Source organism: Cygnus olor, chromosome 2, assembly GCF_009769625.2.
Source record: "Cygnus olor isolate bCygOlo1 chromosome 2, bCygOlo1.pri.v2, whole genome shotgun sequence".
In the NCBI taxonomy this organism is placed as follows: domain Eukaryota; kingdom Metazoa; phylum Chordata; class Aves; order Anseriformes; family Anatidae; genus Cygnus; species Cygnus olor.
The window spans coordinates 54,685,938-54,698,377 of record NC_049170.1 but is presented as its reverse complement, the minus strand read 5'-3'; the positions used below and the strand labels follow the sequence as shown (position 1 = coordinate 54,698,377).

At 40.9% G+C, this 12,440-nt stretch overlaps 1 protein-coding gene across 1 annotated transcript in view; it reads right to left on the bottom strand.

Moving 5' to 3' along the window:
• TNS3 (tensin 3) overlaps positions 1-12,440 on the bottom strand; it is a 255,871-nt gene that overhangs the window by 125,533 nt on the left and 117,898 nt on the right.

Sequence of the window (12,440 nt, the reverse complement as noted above, 5' to 3'; positions counted from 1 at the left end):
CAAAACTAGATCTGATTTTCATTTTGTGTTGAGGAAAGGAACAAAAAATAATTGCTCAAAATAAGGTATTTAGTTACTCATGGCTAAAAAATCAAAGTAGTAATTAGCACAGATCCAGTGGAAACAGTGCTACATTTGTTGCCAGTAGGACAAACCACCTCGATATTATTTATCCTTTGAGTTTTTCACGTTGTTCTTCTCCCCTGTTTCTCTGGGACTGCTTGGCAATGCAAACAGTATAATCAGTCATCTGAGAGGCAGAGTTCTGAATAAAGAAAACTTCATTTTACCTACTCATTCAATTTTAGTGACTTTTTAAATATATAACACAGAGATCAATCCCAAACAATTACAATAAAAAGTTATCCCTAGTAAGTGAAAAGAACCTTTTGGTGAGATAAATTTAGCTAGTCGTTCCATGAAAGCCAGAAGGGGGAAGCAATTGCTTTTCAAGTGAGAACTGTCTTCTCTCCAGGCACAGAATGATGATATTGGAGAACAAATTCTTTGTATATTACTCTATGTTACTGCCCTTTTCCAGTGAAAATTCAAGCCGTCAAGCTCGTCCTTTTCACACCCTCCTTACTGCTCCTTTTATCATCTTTGGCACCTGCACCCAGTTATGGGTTCACTGCAGAGCCTGCTAGGCCAACTTTCTCAATAACGCAGTCCTCAGAAGAGACCATCCCGAAGACCACCAAAAATTTGATGCAGAAGCTAAGAAACAGGCCCATATTTGATTCTACATCATTTTTACCTGATCACAACAGTCATGAGAAGGTAAATGTCCCAGCATAGTTTTGCTCCACAGCTTCAGAAAAAAAAAAATCATTACACAGGTACAGTACAGGGCATCTGACATAGGTATGGCTGTAATGGCTGCATTGAGGTTCCAGACACTTTCTGCACTAGTCCAGAACAGAAGGAATACAGAAATAACCTGTAATAACCTAAAATAAAAAACAGAAAGAAGAAATAACCTTCCTGACAAGCCTGCATCCCCTTCCTATGAAGAAAGACTATGAAAAAAGGCTGTCTCTCAAGAGAAAAAATGAGGATTATAAACTAAAAAAATCATGGCTATAAAAATGTTTTTAAAAAATATATCTGGATCTGTATATGTATATATGTATCTGTAAAAATATATCATCCTCATCCTTTCAAATTATTGAATAAGACTTTGATGAATAATACTTGGATGACAATTAGTACACACTTCATAGGCTAAAACCCTCAGTACTAAAGTATCAAAGAGCAGACAGTGTATGGAAAGGATAAATGGTGAAGGGTGATCAGTTTTTCCTGAATAAATTCATTTGTATAGTGTCAGTATAGTGCTTTACTATCTTTTATGCACCAGTCTGGAAAAATCAAAAACCTATTGTGCAAACTGCTGGTGTCCAATACCAAAGCAGAACTAGAAATGTGGGCCACACCTTGGGTCAGAAATACCAGGTGTCACAATGATTTATCCGTTTTGAGATAAGGCAGTCTAAGGAATGAAAATTCAAATGACAAATCATTCAGTAGCCTTTTTCCAAGTCCCTGATTCTGGCACTGAAGAATAATAATACGTCTGCTTAAACGCAATCTCAGCAGAATACAAGAACTACTGGATTCAAGGACTGGGTTATTTTAAGCAGCTGATAGCTCTCCATGAACTACATGCAGTTCTGAGTAACAGCACTACTGAAAATTCATGCCTCCAGGACTGTATATGCACTCATTTAGTTCATCTTCTCTCTCACGCTTCTTCTTGGAGTGAGCACTAGCAAGTGTAAGAATGGGTCAATGAGAAACTACAGCTATCAGAAACGTTAAGTGAAATGCAACTTAATGAGTAATCTGTAACTTAAAGAATCAGGGCATATTTTGGAAGAATGACACAGACTTATTTGTGATATAAATATTTTATTTGCTCCTATTTTTAATGTTGATATAAACACCAGACAACTTGAATCTATATGTAAAATTAAACGCATTTTACATAGCTTTTAATTAGCTCATGAAACTTTCTGCCACGTAATTGTTTGAAATGCCACCAATTCAAAGAGCCAAAAATACAACTATTAATAGACAGATAATCAAGAGAACTGAATGCATTTTCAGAGTCATAGAATGGTATGGGTTGAAAGGGACCTTAAAGATCATCTAGTTCCAATCCCTTGCCATGGTCAGGGATACCTCCCACTAAATCAGGTTGCTCAAAGCCCCATCCAACCTGGCCTTAAACACTTCCAGGGATGGGGCATCAATAGGTTCTCTGGGCAACCTGTTCCAATGCCTCACCACTCTCATTGTGAAGAATTTCTTTCTTTTATCTAATCTAAACCTATCCTTGTTTAGTTTATAGCCATTATTCCTTGTCCTATCTGTACCTCCCCAGCTTTCCTGTAGGCCCCCCCTCCCTTTAGGTATTGGAAGGCTGCTCTAAGGTCTCCCTGGAGCCTTCTCTTCTCCAGGCTGAACAAAGCCAATTCTCTCAGCCTCCCCTCATAGGAGAGGTGCTCCAGTTCCTTGATCATCTCTATGACCCTCTGGCCTCATTCTAATCCTTCCATGTCCTTCTTGTGCTGGGGGCCCCAGAGCTAAATGCAGTCCTCCAGGTGGCGTCTCACAAGAGCAGAGTAGAGACACAGAATCACCTCCACAGCCCTTCTGGCCATGCTTCTTTTGATGCACCCCAGCATACAGTTGGTTTTGTGGTCTGCAAGAGCACATTGCTGGCTTATGTTGAGCTTCTCGTCAACCAACACCCCCAGGTCCTTCTCCTCAAGGCTGCTCTCAATCCATTCTCCGCGCAGCCTGTATTTCTGATTGGGATTGCCCCAGCTCACATGCAGAACTTTGCACTTGGCCTTGTTCAACTTCATGAGGTTTCACACAGGCCTGCCTCTCAAGTCTGTCAAGGTCCCTCTGGATGGCATCCCTTCCCTCCAGTGTATCGACCACACCACACAGACTGGCGTCATCAGCAAACTTGCTGAGGGTGCACTCAATCCCATTGTTTGTGTCACCACAGAGATGTTAAATAGTGCTGGTCCCAATACTGACCCCTGAGGAACACCACTTGTCACTAATCTCCACTTGGAGAATGAGTTGTTGACCACAACACTTTGAGTGAGATCATCGAGCCAATTCCTTATGCATAGAGCTGTCCATCCATCAAAGCCATGTCTCCAATGCCGAGTCAAGGATATCCCGGGGGTCAGTGTCAAATGCTCTGCAGAAGTCCAGGTAGATGATGTCAGTTGCTCTTCCCCTATACGCCAATGCTGCAACCCCATCATAGAAGGCCAGATTTGTCAGGCACAATCTTTCCTTAGTGAAGCCATGTTGGCTTTTACCAGTCACCTTCTGATTTTCCATGTGCCTTAGCACAGTTTCCAGAAGGATCTGTTTCATGATCTTGCCAGGAAAAAAGGTGAGACTGACTGGCCTGTAGTTCCACAGGTCTTCCCTTTTTCCCCCTTTTAAAAGGGGGTTATGTTTCCCCTTTTCCAGTCAGTGGGAACTTCACCAGATTGCCACAACTTCTCAAATATGATGGACACTGGCTTAGCAACTTCATCCACCAGTTCCGTCAGGACCCTTGGATGCATCTCTTCAGGTCCCATGGACTTGTGCACCTTTAGGTTGCTTAGATGGTCTCAAACCTGATCTCCTCCTACACTGGGTGGTTCATCATTCTTCTAGTCCCTGCCTTTGTCTTCTGGTGTTTGGGCTATGTGGTTGGAGCTCTTGTTGGTGAAGACTGAGGCAAATAGTCATTAAGTATTTCAGCCTTCTCCATACCCCAGGTGACCACGTCTCGTGTTTCCTTCCAGAGAGGGCCCACAATTCCAGTCTTCCTTTTATCACTGACGTACCTAGAGAAGACTTTCTTATTGCCTTTGATGTCCCTGGCCAAATTTAATTCTAAATGGGCTTTAGCTTTCCTAACCTGATCCCTGGCTGCTCGGGCAATGGCTCTGTATCCCTCCCAGGCTGTGTGTCCTTCCTTCCAGTCTCTGGAGGCCTTCTTTTTCTGATTAAGCTTGGTCAGGAGCTTGTTGTTCATCCATGCAGGTCTCCTGGCATTTTTGCCCAACTTCCTCTTTGCTGGAATGCATCACTCCTCACTGCCCTCAGGATCCTGAACTCCACCATTTCATGATCACTGCAGCCAAGGCTGCCTTTGACATTCATATTCCCCACCAACCCATCCTTGTTGGTGAGAATGAGATCCAGCACAGCACCTCTCCTCATTGGTTCCTCTATCAAACCTATTTTAACAAACTTACCTATTTTAACAAAGTTTATGATACTATTTTCATTTCCCAAGCTGTGGATAGGAATCAGAAGTTCTCTAACCTGTTCTAAGACATAATGTAACAGTTCTGTACACTTTGGGGTACTGAAGACAGGACAATGAAGTACACCAATCATTGGGCTGTTCCATGATTATGACTCCTACTGTAACAGTAGTTGCTTTTAGAAGCTACATGGAAACATATCTTTAGATGTCTTGCATGAGAATTAAAATTTGCATAATATTTTGTCTTCTGGTTTTAGAATGATTCCTAATGTGAGAAATTAAAAAAATATGCATTGTGAATATAAACGGCTCTCTGTTACTATATTCCTGCAGGAAATATTAAAAATAAATAAGACTTTGTTAGAATTGACTCTCTGAAGACAAGTTTTATAATTTCTACTGCAAATAGCTTTTTGGCTGTACACTTTTTGTTCTGTATACTGCATTCTGTAAAAATAATCTGTTCACCTGTGTGGTATAAAAGTAAGAGTCAAGACGGATACGCCCCCTGCAAGCAGCAGTGTCTGCAGAAGTTATAAATCCCAGCTTGCTGTCCCCCTGCTAAAAACTAGCCTGACTTTTAGTCAATAATGGGAGCCGTTTTGCTCCCATGATTCTTCCCCTAAACACAGCAGTCAAGACAGGCCAGGCTGCCCTAAACAAGTTAACTATAGGACTCTAATTGAGTTTTCGGGCACTTGTATTTGGAGTTCCCTCTGCAAGTTTGATGGACTAACAGAAAGTCAACCAGGGCAGGAAGACCGTTTTCCAACTCACTTAGGTTCAGAAGAATGGCTCTGCCCAAAGCCTCAAAGTTCCTCGTATAGCTGGGTCTTCAACCCATCCTTTTCACTTCTTTGAAAATTTGAAATTCATAACAAAGAAAAGACACAGAACAAATTGTTTCTACTAAGGGAACTTCAAGTGAGAATACTGAATGTGCCCAAGTTCCATACTCAAGTAAGAATGAGGCACAACTTATGTTTTCCATTCCACAGCCAAACAGCCCAAAACTCCCTCACCAGCACAAACAGAAAGGGGGACAAGAACACAGGAGAACAGAAGTTGGCAATGACAAGTACTATCAGAAGGAAGTCTTCCCCCAAAGCCTGGGGGGTCCTTACAGAACCACTTCATCCCTCTGCTAACTGAAAAGGAAAGACCCGTTGCATGGGTGGAGCTGAGTAAGACAGCCCTGTCTGCTCCCCACATAATAACCAGTGCAACTAGAAAACTCAATGGGTGATGGTAGTAGGAGACTCTTTTGTGAAAGGTACAGAGACACCCAGGCATCCATTTGCCTATTTGATTTGCTCTTGAGAAGTCTGCTGGACCCATATCAGGGATGTCACCAAGAGACTGCCAAGCCTTGTACAGCCTAAGGACTATTATCCACTGCTGCTGTTTCACATGGGCACCAGTGATGCTGCCAGGTGATTGCAGAAGTTGTGGGTGCTCCATCCCTGGAGGTTTAAGACCAGATGTCCCTGCCCATGGCAGGGGGGTTGTAATTAGATGATCTTCAAGGTCCCTTCCAAACCAAACCATTCTATGATTCTATGATTTTACCTCACACCCAATTTTACAGCTATACTTATTTCTATTTGGAAAACCATAGTACTTCTGAACCCTTAGTTCTACAATGTCAAGATTAACCGTTCACATTGAACCTCGTGAAGTTAGCAACTAGCCCTAACCACTATTATATAATACACAATACTACAGAGAAACCCTGCTTAGGTGAGTTAGTCATGTCAACACTAGAATGTAGCCAGGATACGCAGCAGCCTCTTTCAAGTCATTCCAAAACCTTTAGTGATTTGCATGTGCCTTGCAACACTGCAACTTTTATTTTAATGGATAATTAATGAGCGTGCATAAAACCATCAGAAAACTTAAATAACAATTAGAATGTCTCACTATAAGCATTCCAGGAAATAGGACAGCAATTTCTTATATGGGAGTAGTTTTTAAAACGGTTGGGCTGGCTGAGCATTTCTGAGTAGATGGTGGGAGTCTTTCATACAAAGAATGCTTCAGCAACTCATCTCTTACAAATGACAAATACTGCTTGGTACCAGAAATAGCAAAGGGAAAGGAATTCACAGATCCAACATGATGAGTCTGCAAAACTTCTTGCAGTGTGTTCCTGTTGTTCTTGCCAAAAGCTGCAAAGTTCAGACTGGCATAGTAAATTCTCTACACCAGGTAGACACTACTCTTAATCAGTATCGAGCTATGAGACATTTTCCAAATGCCTCAAAATGTTACCATTTTTTGATAAGAACAACTGTACTGTGTTTCTTACTCCTCAGCAGAAGGTTTGGTATGTTAGCCGGAATGAAAAGGAACTGACTAACGGGAATGAACAATAAAAGTAAAATTCAAGTAACTCTAACATTACAGATGTCCTTGAAGCAGCATCATACTAGCTACAATACACACATCTATTACAATTATCTGTAGGTATGATCTTTTTCCTTAGCTGTTAACATACAAGTTCTCTTCTGTGGTTAACATATACTGTCTGGTAGCTATGAATGATCTTTCCATATAATTTTCCTAAGTCTCCAATGAGATTCAAAATGTTTTGGTTTCTCTTCCCAATCTTTAGCCTCTTATTTTTCTCCTTTACTCCTTATTTCAACTTCCTCTTTTCCTCATTCAGGCACACACTGTGCACTAATTCAATGCAAAGAAGGCCAGATTTTCTCTTTTAAGAGCTAATCAAGATACAGACCTCATTTCTGACAAATGTAATTTATTTCACACTCTTCTCTGTTGCCCCGTTTCCCCCTTTTATGCAGGAAGAGTCTCACGCTTCCATGTTCTGTTTTTTTATTTAAATTTTACTCTTTTTGAGTTACTTTCAGATCAGTATGCTCAGGCTGCAAATGCATGAAACTGCTGGCACACAGCAGTGCCGAGACACGACACCAGTCTGCAGGCTCCTCCAAAGGCAAATGACAATGGTCTGTTTTGTGAGCCTAAGAGATCCAGGTGAGTTTGATCTCACCAGGAAGCAATGTGCATATCTCCCTTAACACACACCATCATATCAAAGCTAGACAACGCACAGCACTATATTATGTTATTATATTAGTTAAAACACAAAAGTGATGTGAAATATAGACAGCTCATTGTATCTGCTGACAACAGATGAACGTAGGTCACAATGCTGGTCATAGGTAACTCAATAATAAGGTTAATCAGAGGAAATATCTAAAATGCTAGATCAACAAGATGGAATTCACCCAGCAAGGGAATCATCCAGCAATCACTAAGAAAGAGAATTCACCAATACTTCGATACTGTCATTTACTACTTTTGGGAACCAGAGAAGCAGAAGTTTTTCAGAAGAAAACCAGCAATCACAAGGTGTTTTACTGTTCTCCCTTCCTGAGGCTGTGTGACACTGGGAATACAGAAAAAGCCATTCTTATTCCAGGCAAAATGCATTTGAGAAATTTCTTTTACAAAGACAGACCATATTGCTATTTCAATCACCTCTCCTCAGATTAATTTAAAGCTGCTGCAAAGATGACTTTTATACAACTTGTAAGGAACCCCTCACCTTGCATAAAAATGGTGGTAGAGAAAGCAGAAAAGATAGCAAAGCTAGCTTTGCAAGCCGTATGTAGCTAGATTTAATTACCCAAGGAAGTAAAAGTCCATGTAGCAAGAAGTGAGCTCTGCACACTTCCACCATCCCTCTTGCATGACATTGCCCATATGTAAACTTTCACCCAAGGCACAGTTCTAATCTTACAGCTGTTTCACATAGCTCTCTACAAGACCAGAGTTCCACTGCAAACATAAGGGAAACTTACTATGTCTGTATTTAAGTATTATCATGTTGAGTATTATGTAAGGAATTTACCTCAACTGACTGAAATACATGTGTTCCAGCTCTGGTTGTAGCACAGCTTCATAACTACTTCAGAGGTTTGAACGAGTTTCCTGAATGAATACTATCCATAGGCAACTCAATTAAGCACAGCAGACACAACAGGGTATAAAACAAGTAATGTAAATTACTACATTAATTTACACCTACTACATTAAGGATGAGGCTCTGTAAATTCCCGTACAGCATGACTCAATGACACCTAACACAAAGTTCCTGTATGTGTGCTCTATTTCCTAATTCTGTAAAAAGAACAGTGGTATTCACAGTGGAAAGAAAAGAATGTGGTGGCAGAAGAAGAGAACAGATCAGAAGCAGATCTCCTGAGTTTCTGTCTGACCTCGCTGAAGATGCAAACTGAATCAGATATTCATCCATAATTTAGCCCTTTACTAACAGAAAATTACATGTGCTGATGGACATAATTCTTGGAAAGAAGAGAAAAATCACTTCTGTCAGCCTTTAGTTGAAACAAGAAGCCTCGTTTTCTTGTTTTTAATATGTCAATATCAAAACGTAACAAAATTTTGGTTCTGATAATATCTAGAATTCAAGCCCAAATCTCTATGTTGATGTTTACACAGCTTTCCTGTAAAGCAGTAGGGGCTGACGTTAGAAATATTTTTAGTAGCCACATTGCTGGGAGAAAGCAATATAACTTTTCTTTCCTGGACCAGATATTACGAAAAAAGATGGAAAGGAGATGAAAGAAGAGAGAAACCCCAGAGCCAAAAAAGGCTCAGATGGGTTAAAGCAGTCTCTTTCAATTTCATTAATACAACAAAAAGAAGAACAAGAATATGTGATGTTTTCACACTGTTGGCTAGCTAAGCTAAGCTCTTTTACAACCATTCTCTTCCTCCCCCTCCTCAAAGAAACGGGGGGAGAAAATATGATGAAAAAAACCTCATGGGTTGAGATAAGGACAGGGAGATCACTCAGCAATTAACCACTGCAGGCAAAACAGACTGCATATGGAGACTAATATAATTTACTGTCTATTACTATCAGACCAGAGCAGTGAGAACTAAAAGCAAACTAAAAACACGTTCCCCCCCATCTACCCTCTTCTACTTCCTCCCCCTGAGTGGCACAGAGGTACAGGGAACGGGGGTTGCGGTCATTCCATACCACTGTCTCAGCTGCTCCTTCCTCCTCACCCTGTTCCCCTGCTCCAGTGTGGGGTCCCTCCCACAGGATGCAGTCCTTCCTGAACTGATCCTGCACGGGCTTCCCACAAACTGCAGTTCTTGAAGAACTGCTCTAATATGGGTCCGTACCATGGGGTACAGTCCTTCAAGAACAGACTGCTCCAGCATGGGTCCCCCATGTGCAGCAGTTCCACCAGACCTCCTGCTCCACAGGCTGCAGTTCTGGTCTGGAGTCTGGTCCTGTGTGGGTTCTCCATGGGCTGCAGAATCCTCCAGGCCACATCCACCTGCTCCACCACAGGCTCCTCCACAGGCTGCAGCATGGAGATCTGCTCTGTGATGGTACACCATGGCCTGTGAGGGACAGGCTGCTCCACCACAGGCCTCTCCATGGGTTGGAGGGAAACTTCTGCTTCAGTACCTGGAGCACCTCCTCCCCCTCCTTCTTCACTGACCTCAGTATCTGCACGGTTGTTTCTCTCACATTTTGTCACTCCACTCTCCCAGCTGCTGTTGCGCAGCTATTTTTTCTTTTCTTAAATATGTTCTCACAAAGGCATAAGTAGCATTACTCAACTTTGGCCAGTGGCGGGCGTGAGCTGCAGGGTGTGAGCTGCAGTCATGGATCACAGAACCAGAACTGCAACAGCCCCATGAAGGCACTGGCTGCATCTTGTTCCACTGTCTGAAGACAGCATTTATGAATCCCACAGCCCTGCAGCTTTCCACCTCCTCTCTTTTTCAAACAAGGGTAGGTGTTCCTCTCAGAGTGTTTTAGTTGGTAACTTTCCTCTATTTCCCAATGACCTGCTTACTTCCATCCATGTCGTAGGTACCAATCCGTGGGAAGTAGCTAGTAAGTATTTCAGGCACTACATTAATGGGCCAATAATAACCAATACAAAACATAATAGGCCAAAAGGCACAGCTAAAAAAAAAAAAAAAAACACATAGCTTGCCACTAAGACTGTCTTCAGAATGGCTAGCTGTGCATGAGCTACCACAAGTACAGAAAGAAAAAAAGGGCCTGAGAGGAGAAACAAAATCTTGGCTTGTCTAGTAAGCTACCACTGCAAAGAGAAAGAGCTCGTATGTGTTCAGATGTAACAGAATTAAGCTAACAACTTCCTACTAAAAACAAACAAAAAAAAATATTTTCCTCACAATATGTCTCATTTTGCTTCATGTTTGTTACATTAGAAACAGCCATCAAAACCAATTATTCACATGCATGTAACTAAGAAGTTTTTTCTATTCTGATTTTTTTTATTTTTAGTTGATTTGTCTAAAAAGCAGAATGAAGCAAATAGACAAAATTTTGTCACTAGATATTTTAGCTGTTTTCAATAAATATGGTCTAGTAACTTAAAGATAACTACAACTTTACAAGGAAACGGTGGATAACAGTATGGATCCAGTGTGGATAGAGATTACCTTGGCTGTACAAAAAACATTATTGCCACCCCAAACAAACTACACTACTGACAACAAAGCCTTTGTGATTGTCTCCTGCCTACGTAGGTAGTCAAGGATCAGAACTCGTCACAGTATGCAAAGAGTGACACCAGAAGAAGCCTGCAGCACTGAACCACAGATGACACTGGAAAAAAGTGCAACATGCAAGACAAACACAGCAAAATAGATGCTCATTTACTGCAGTAGAGAGCTGCTCTTTAATAATCAATTGGTGAAGGCCACATATGTCTTTTAAGTCTTTACTCTTGCTCCTTTTTAAATGCCAACTTCACCTTTACAGTGGTGAATCAAATACCTGCATCACAGTTAACAGATAGTTAACTATAGTTATCTACCATGATTTATTTCAGGATCAGAGAAACTTGGCATCTCTGATAAAACATAATTACAAAGGTTCTCAAAAAGACCTTTGCTCCTTCCTTGTTTTACTTATTTCACAGAAATTGTGCTAGAAGTATATTCATAAGTGATACCAGTATTAAAATATTGAATACTTCCCGTTCACAGAAATATCTACATCACTTAGAAGACTAGGTTCTATTGCACTACAGTAAATATATTTACTATTACTTGTACCACTGGAACTATACCAGCAATAATAACAAAGAGTTGGTAAAGAACATCTAATTTGTTTTGTAAATAATGTGGCACATTTGAACAAATAAATGCAAAAAGATTGATTACATATTGACCACAATAGAAGAACTCTTAACTGTTCTTGCTGAAAAAAGTCTCTCTTGAATTCCTGAACCCCTCTGAAAGTCATCAGTCTACAAACATTTTAGTATTTCTCTTTAATTCTCCTCTGCTTGACTTAGATAAAGGAACTGTTATGGTTTTGGTTGGGATAGAGTTAATTTTCTTTGTAAAAGCTTGTATGATTCTGTGCTTTGGATTTTTGACGACAATAGTAGTGATAACACAACAATGGTTTTCGTTGTTGCAGAGCAGTGCTTAAACAGAGTCAAGGACTTTTCTATTTCTCATGCTGCCCTGCCAGTTGTTGGCAGGAGAGACAGCCAGGACAAACTGACCAAAGGGATATTCCATACCATATGACATCATGCTCAGCAATAAAAGCTGGGGTAAAGGAGGAGGAAGGGAGCACTTTCAGAGTGATGGCATATATCTTCTCAGGAAACCATTACACATGATGAGCCTGCTTTCCTGGAAGTGGCTGGATATCTCCTTGCTGATGGGAAGTGGCAAATGAATTCCTTGTTTTGTTTTGTTTGCATGTGCAGCTTTTGCTTTACATAGTTAACTTCTTTATCTCAGCCCATGAGTTTTCTCAGATTGATTTACCTGTCTGATTCTCTCCCCTATCCCATCTGGGGACAGTAAGAAAGCAGCTTTGTGGTACTTGGCTGCCTGCCATGCTTGAACCACAACAAGATCACAAAGTTCATTTCATTGTTCATGCACAAAATGGGGGAGGTGAGGAAGAGAGCACATAAGGAATCCCAAAGACAATTTTTCTCAGTGTAGAAGCCAAAGAGCATGCCCTGAAAAGGGCTAGCAATGAACACTTTGTAAGGATGTAATAAAACGAGAAATAACAAAAAGGAAAATAGCAGACCAAGTAAAAGAAAAATAAATAAATAAAATG